Source organism: Bos indicus x Bos taurus, chromosome 2, assembly GCF_003369695.1.
Source record: "Bos indicus x Bos taurus breed Angus x Brahman F1 hybrid chromosome 2, Bos_hybrid_MaternalHap_v2.0, whole genome shotgun sequence".
In the NCBI taxonomy this organism is placed as follows: domain Eukaryota; kingdom Metazoa; phylum Chordata; class Mammalia; order Artiodactyla; family Bovidae; genus Bos; species Bos indicus x Bos taurus.
Window position 1 is genome coordinate 39247624 of NC_040077.1, and position 8641 is coordinate 39256264.

Genomic DNA, 8641 nt, shown 5'->3' on the forward strand with positions numbered 1-8641 from the left:
CAAAAATAATTAGGTTCTAGTTTACCTAAAATGATAATAGTAATAAGGAATCTTTCCTCAAGATAACTTTAAAACTTTGATTCCATCAACAAATAACTGGCATGTAAAATTCCACATTAATGATAAACCTCATAATTGAAATATAAACTTTAATATGTTTTAAATCCATGTAAATGAAAGTAATAATTTAGAGTATTTCTCTCAAGAGAAAGCCAGCTGCTAAATAGGATTAGAAATCAATATGTTCTGCTATCACAACATCTCCCAGACTATCTTTGCTTATTCTTTGATTTTTCCTCCTCCTGTTCCCTTGATGAACTTGTTTACCTTATTGTATTGGTGCTTCTATCTCAGTGTATCTGGAATCCACCCACTTTCCTTCACAGTCACTCCACATCCTGTTTGGGGTTCTTTTGACCTCCTCGATCTGCACCACTGCAATAATCTAACAAGTTTCCAATGGTTCGCCCTCTTCTAAAGTTCTATAGAGTTAATTTCATCTTACCATTTCCATTCAACAATCCTATCCTTAGGATGAAGTTAATATCTCTTATCCTGACATTGAAGATCTGGCAGAGTCCAGATCCAAAACATCCTTCCAATTTTTGTTGTTTAGTCGCTATGTCATGTTCGACTCTTTTGTGACTCCAAGGACTGTAGCCCACCAGGCTTTTCTGTCCATGGGATTTCCCAGGCAAGAATACTGGAGTGGGTGGCCATTTCCTTCTCCAGGGGATCTTCCCAACCCAGGGATCAAACCCAGGTCTCCTGCATTGGCAGGTGGATTCTTTATCACTGAGCCACGTGGAAAGTCCCCTCCTTCCAATTTAATGCTAGTATTTGTTCCTTTTGTTTATGCCATATTCTCTATCTCCACAATATATAAGATGGGTGTTCAAACCTTTGTAATTTTGTTCATGAAGTGTGCATGCTTGTGTGTGTTCATAAATATGTTCTCCACCTCTAATCCTTTGAAATCATGAAAGATGAACTTATTTTCCAGTTATTCCATAGAACCTTACTTCTGTCTATCTACTGAGCTCTCTGAATTCTTAAGTCCCACTAAATTTACTTTCGAAAGGACATTTGTTAATTATTTATTGTCTGGAATCATAATTCACTGTTTCCCATTAAAAGTTTTTCTCTAGCTAACAGAAGTAAAAGCTTAAAGACAAGGGTGGTGTATCTTATTTACCTGCATAGTACCTGGCCATATAATGCATATAATGTCACTCAATAACTATATATTTGAATATGCTGTTGCTTGCAACAACAACAAAGCAAAAGATTTGATACAACTATATGAAGTTATCAAAAGATATTTCCCTTAAAACTGACTATACTGAGCATATATTTTCATATCAAATTATATTTTTAAATGTGCTATGAAACATGTGCTAAAGTGAATGTCACTTTGGTAATATGCATAAGTGTCTACTAAATTTTATGTTCTTAAAATTCATATACTCATATATTATAATTTTAATATATCTATAATTTAATTGTAGATAAATTAGTTGGGAGAAGTTTTCTATAAGTCAAATTAAATTATATATCAAATTTACAGCATAAATATTCCAAATATCAAACTGAAACAGAAGTCAAAAAGGATATTTAAACTAGAATGTATAGTAGAAACTAATTAATATTAATAATAGTGCTTGTGAATTTAGCATACTGTTTCATTTCCAGTATTTTTCACAAATATTTCAAGATAATAGTTCTATACTTCAAGAGGGATTTTTACATCCTTTTGTTGGAAGGGACTTTCATAGTCTTCATAGAAAATAACTATTAACAATTATATCATGGCTCATGAAAATATCACATCATTCAGTATGATTTACTTTATCTTTATTATTTAATGTAGGGGTTTTCATAGCTCATTTAAAAGAGTTCATTATATTAACTTAGTTATTGCTTAACTCCATTAACTAATTAATGTAGAAGTATTGTCAATTCAAGTGGTAAAGAATTTTGTGTTCTTTTATTCCTGGCCTCTTATTTCTAAAAGGTATATATGTCACATCTAAAAATCAAATCATAGTTTATGTCTGGAGGGAAGTTACTCGAACAGTTACAGGAGCTCAGGATGATTTTACCAAAAGTTTACCTTTTTTAGCTTAACTTTAACTTGAATACAAGTGTAAATATGGAAATACCAACTGTTTCTGATCCTTGCTCTGAAGTGCAAGATATAAGAAATTAAATTCATCTAACAATAACCAACAATGATTTAAAGAAAGTGGCAGCATTAAGCAGTGCAGACTCCCAACTGGGCATCAAAGGACCCACGTGAGGTCTTTCCTAACATTCTAGATGAACCTGGGCTGCCTCTGAGACACGACTTTATGTCTGAAATTGCACCTGGGGTGCCAGGACATGGTAAGTATGAAATTTCAGAGGAACATCCTGACCATATGAAAAATTACCAAAACTTCAGGTCTCTTAAAATTATTCACTCATTTTGAAAGTATGAAAGTGCTGACAGTGGATTTCCAGATGGTATTTCTTGGTGAGAGCTGCTGCCAATCTATCAGTTCCATTCCAAATGGACTGGAACTTTTGCTTCTCACTTTTTAATCTACAAAAGAGGTCTTCAACAGGACCGTTGATAGACCCTAATGGAAACTTCTACAGTTTGCCATTCAGTAGACTGGTGTCTGACACGTCGTGAGGAACCTCAAGGCAAGCAGCTGTGCTAAGGATCTGAGGTGGCAGGTGAGAAAGAAAATAGAGGCTGTTGGGGGTATAAACGCTCCCCTATGCATACCAAGCACAAAATGTGTGAGAGTTTCTCATTCCTTGGGGCTTCTCATTCCTTGGGCCAAAACAGACTAAGAACTGACAAGGAACACTTCAGCTTCTGCCCAGGAGTGCTATTTGGAACTCAGTATGGATAGGATCATGGGAAGATTAGGTACTAGAGGAAAGGCTGCTGCCTGGAAGGCCTAGCAAAGGCAGCCTCTGAGGAATCAACAGGAATTCCCAGACCAGAAAGTCATCTTTATAGAGTACCAAGAATCAGAGAATGTGCAGCAATCTTACATAATACCAGTGTACGTCGTGTGCCTTCTTTCATTGTCTTCCTCTCTGCATACCGTCTTTGGAAGACCCAGAACCACTTTGCAAGCTGAAGGAGAAGCAGAAAACGAGAGAAAATAATGGGTGTACCCACTTACCAGGTGTCATTGCCTACTTGAAATCCTTCCCAACTGAGAGAATGGGAAAGATTTAAATCTCCCCAACTGAGAGAATGGGAAAGATTTAAATCCAAACTTGATTGAGTTTGGAACTGGGTGTTCTTACATCAAACTGAGGTTGCTTGGTGATTTAGAGGAAGTATAGATCTTATTATTATCTAAAAATGACTACAAAGTCATGGCATCCCCAGAATTTTCATGCAGCTGCAGGAGAAAATTTGCCCTATAATTCATATTTAGAAGGGACTTTGGGAAAGAAAAATAAAGAGAATTTGATTATATTCACCCAGTTGTGGCAGATCAACATATAAATCATGTTATTTGACTTGTCTCTCTCTCAGTTTCCTCAAGTGTAAGACTAGTGTGGAGAAGGTGTTTTTAGAATTAAATATTTTGTGTCACTGAAATCTGTCTTTTCTGAGAGACGGGAAGGGAAGAAGAGAAGCAAAATCATATTTTATGAAACTAGCTCAATTCTAAGAGCAAAGCCTGATCAAGATAGCCAGTACTCACCCACAAACACAACTAAACACTACAAATCAAAGTCTTATAATGATATAGAAGTAAACATTCCAGGCAAAATAATAGTAAATTGAATCCAGAAGTGTATTAAGAAATAATAAGCCATGACAAAGTAAATTTTTATTCTATAAATGCAAAGATAGATCAATAAAAATAGATCTGCTAATATAATTTATTATATTATCATCTTAGATGCTATGAAAAAGCATTTTATAAAAGTCAACAAAGACATCTGATTTGATTTTAAAACAAGTAAATAGTCTGAAGTGAAAGGATTTCTCTTTAGAATAATGATGACTATCTAATACTGCAAAAAATATAATGCCTGTTGTTAAGACTCAAAGAACTACTATGTGTCAGAAAAGATAAGATTTTGCTATCAATTCAATATTCTACATTGCTCTGGAAGTTTTAGATAATACAATAAGAAAATAAATATAATTAAATATAAGCAGAAAAGTATTATTTTAAACTATTCTGTTTTTCTTTGATATAATAATTAAAATGGTCTCCCTGTCCCAGGATTATTAAAAGTCATTTATATAGCTCCTAATATGTTAATGTGTTTTAAATTTAGAGATAGATAGTCACCTAAATTTTCTCCAAATATCCAAATAATTATAGCAAAGATATGCATCAACAATCATTCCCCCCCCCCTCACTATATCCAAATACCACCCTATCATTTGTAAAATTCTGCATACACATTCTTGAGTCAGTTTTGGGGCTTTGTATTCTCCTCTAGACAATCAATGTATTTTTGAACCAATATCACTCTGTTAAGTTACTGCAGTTTTGTAATGTATTTTGAAGTTTGATTGGAAAATCTGCCCACTGCTATGGGCACTCTTTATACTTGACCCAAGAACTAGTTTGAAGTTGTGCACTTTATAATTGTCAGGAGGGATTATTTATTCTGTTTGTTGTTAAATATTGCTCAGATAATGCAGACAATCCTATTTATATTTGGAGATTTATTGAAGATATGTGTTTCATGAACACTTTCATTTGATTTTTAATGTACCTGCCTTATATGTGTAGTGATTTTTTTCACATCCACAGCTCAGGAATATAAGAAATGTAACTTTATTCTTCCCTCACTGAAATTCATTTCTCTCTCAAGTCCCCTGATGCTTAAAACTTGCCAATATAGGGGAACATGTGCTCCTATAGGTCAGATTTAAGGTCTCTGGAATATGTATTCAGGAAAATTATTTTTCTCTCCACTACCCATATTTTTCTTCTTATTTCTTTCCTGGAAGATCTGAGCTTCCAGGGACTCACATATTCCAGTTTCAGGGCCAGGGCAACTGGTTTTTCCCACTCTCTCTTTGCAACCTCCACCTCTGTCTGGCTTGTTCCTCCTGTCAACATAGGCTCTTCTGTTAATTACCATCTCTGGTTCAATAGATACGTGTCTCTTGATAAGCAACTTGCAAAACCTTTTCAAGTCTATCGATCTAAACAATCTCTCTCAAACTTTTGGGGAAACAAGAAAATTTCAAAGATTCTGTGAATTGACATGACCTAACATTTTACATGATCAAACTTAAACGTGATTTAAACGTCCGTGATTAAAAGCAAAACAAAATCTACTGTTCTACTTACTTATGCTCCATGTTTTAATTGTCTCTTGAGAAGCTTCCTCCAATGCATAACTCTTCTCTAAATTTACTAACTTAGACCTTTTGTTTCTTTTATCTTGATATATTTTTCTAATACAATTTGCTGTACATGATACCTTCACTTCTAATAAAATTTTCCTTTAGAAATATTACCCAATCAACAGCCAAAGAAAGGTAATGCATTTTACAAAGCACATAAAAAAAAAATCATGGATTTACTAACTCCAATTTAATAAATAAGTATGAAGTTGTTGAATTAGAGTTTTAATTAAAAAATAAAAACATGCATTATAGACCTATTACTATGGCCATTTATCAAAATATATCATATTCTTTTGTCCATTTCCCACAAATTTCTTTCCATTTACCTATGTTACTGGAACTGAAACCCTGCTTTGAGGACGATAACCCAATCCAATGTCAGGAGAGTTTTCCTTCAAAAAGACCTGTCACTTTGTGTCAGTTGTAGGAATTTGTGTCAATTTCCAAAGTCATTTCATATTTGCTTTGCATTACATCATTTTGCCCATGTCTCAGGTAACTGAAGATGTACCTGAAAATTTATTGGACAAGACAGTTGCCTTCCTAAGTGCAGAAAAGCCTGAAAGGCAGTCAGTGTTTTAGGAGCAACTAAAATATCTAAGCAAAATGGCACAAAACTTGAATGTTTACATTCAATCTGGTGTTGTTACCACTGACTTTAAAAATAATAAATTGAGCTTAAATTAACTTACATTTGATTTTCTATCTTCCTAGATTTTTGTGCATGTTTGATCTAACTTTATGTATTTTTAATACCTAGCTTTTAAATAGTTGGAATTTTCTATTTCATAATAAAATTGCTACCTTACACACAATGGAGTATGAATTGAGTTAATTTTTCTAACAATAGGGAAATTTGTATCCCATCACCAACACTCATCACTTTTTCTCTGAGAAAAATGTGGTTGGGAAGTAGAATTGGTCAATGGAAAATGTAGTCTCATTATCTGAAGAGACATTAAACTCAGCATCATAATTTAACCAGCTTGAATGATGTTTGGCTTATTTCCTAAGGTTGGTTCTTTTTGAAAATAAATAAGAACTAAAATTGAGGAATGCAAAAGCACCTTGCTTCTTCTGTCCCCAAAATTTAAACGTTTTTTGGCATCTACTTTTGTTTAGCTCTAAAATGGGATCACTGAAAATTTAACATACCATACTGAGCTAGGAATATAAGGATTAATATTCAATATATAGACAATATATGAAAAGAATAGGTCTTTTATGACATTTCTTTTCATGAGTGAAAAGGGATCTAATAAATTACTTTATTAAATCTCCTCTCACAAGTGAAGATAAATGTCATCAAGGGCTTAAGCTCTCATGTATTACATACAATGTGAAGTTCTTCTGTCTATCTTCCTATATTTCTATATTTTGTCAAGATCTTCCAATGGGCTTTACTTCATCATCAAATATTTTTCTCTTTAAGATAAAATTTAAATAATATCTTGAGAAGAAAATGTCTGATTTCATTTAGGTTGTTGCTCTACTTGGTGTATATGCTGTTAGATTACTCTGCTGTTAACACTTTTGTAATTTTTTTGTAATTTCTCATCTCCAAGGGCAGAATAGATGAGAGTAGGTATAGCAATGTCTTTTTATGTTGAATAAGGTTTAGACAAGTTTTATATTCTTTTCTAAGCATTCTTTATGTCCCTCTGGTTTTTCTTTGTCTCAGGTGATACTGCTTCTTCCAAAACTTTTACTTCCCCTTAGATAAAATTATCATCAAACAACCAGTTATGTAAGTTAGACACAAAAGATGTCACCCTCTACTCTTTGTTACCTTCAGGCCATATATCTTCCTAAATTCTAAATTCTGTTAGTTCCATATTTTCATTGTTATTCCTATCTCTTTCCGTTTCTTAATGCTTTGGTCTAATATTCACAGTCTTTTACCTAGACAAGTTTTAGAGTCTTCTAAAGCACTGGGTTTTCAATCTTTCTTTCCTATCACCATGAAGAAACATATTTACATTATGACTCATTATACATATACATAATTAAAATTAAATAAATAGGTGAAATAAAAGTTTCTAAAAAACCATTCCTCTTAATATTCAATGCATATTAATGTTTTCTATTTGATTTATAGAGGCAAAAAATGATTTTATGACCTTACTGATGGATTGCTATCTGCAGTTTGAGAAAAACTGCAAAAGAACTGCCCTGACTCCTGCCAATACTCTAATGGCTCTCTGACACTGCCAACAGAAAGTTCTGTATCCTGCCTTTGTAAACACATCATCTCGCCCCTTAAAACCCTCCTTCCAACTTCTAGATAAAGTCTAAACATATCATTATATCATGAAATTAAGTTTCTCCTTGCTTACACCTACATATCATTACTCTTCATACTCACAGGCTCAAGCCATTCCATTTTGTATCTGTATGTCTTTCCACAAAATTCTTCTGCCCCTACCACCACCTCATTTAACTCTTCTTTTTTTATTCTTCAAGACTCTGCTCAAATATCTTTCTCTCCCTCTATAAATCTCTCTCTAATCCCTCCCCAAATAGAAATAGTTACTCTTCCTTGGCACCACCACTGTACAGATAAATACTCCTTTAAAAACAATTAATGGGTGCCTTTAAAAACAATTAATTGGCAATACTCACAAAACTCATTCCCTAGAGTTGCCTTCACTTGACCACACAGTCACTATACCTGGATTTATCATAATGGAATGATTTCCTAATGATTCAATTTCTTCAATTTTTCTTTTTTTATTTCTTACTGAGTTTCCTTTGAATTTTTGCACTTCTATTCATGAAACAGAAGTTGCTATATAATAAGATTCTTCAATATTCAGGGAACACAGTTACACTTCCACCCATCAAAGAATAAATGGTATGGACTTGCTTTCCACTAAAAACAGCTAGATAATTAGAAAACTAGACTCACTATATGAAACAACTGTTTTCAACCACTGAATGACAGGGAGGACTGGAATGTGGCTTCTAATAGAATGTGGCCTCTAATAGATGTGCCATTCTAATAGAGAGACAAATGGGATGAAGCCTATGATCAACTTAGCTTTCAGGGTAGAAGAGAACCCAGGCTCACAGAATCAAAGGATGAAACTTTAGAGCCCATGGAAGACAAAGAAGCTAGAATTTGCAGGACAAGTACTGGAGAAGAGAGACTAAAGACTTCTGGAATCTACCCAAGGACTCCCAAGATTCTTGGACTGAATCTTAGATTAATACTAACCTGTATATACTCCAGGTAAAATTCTGTGAGGC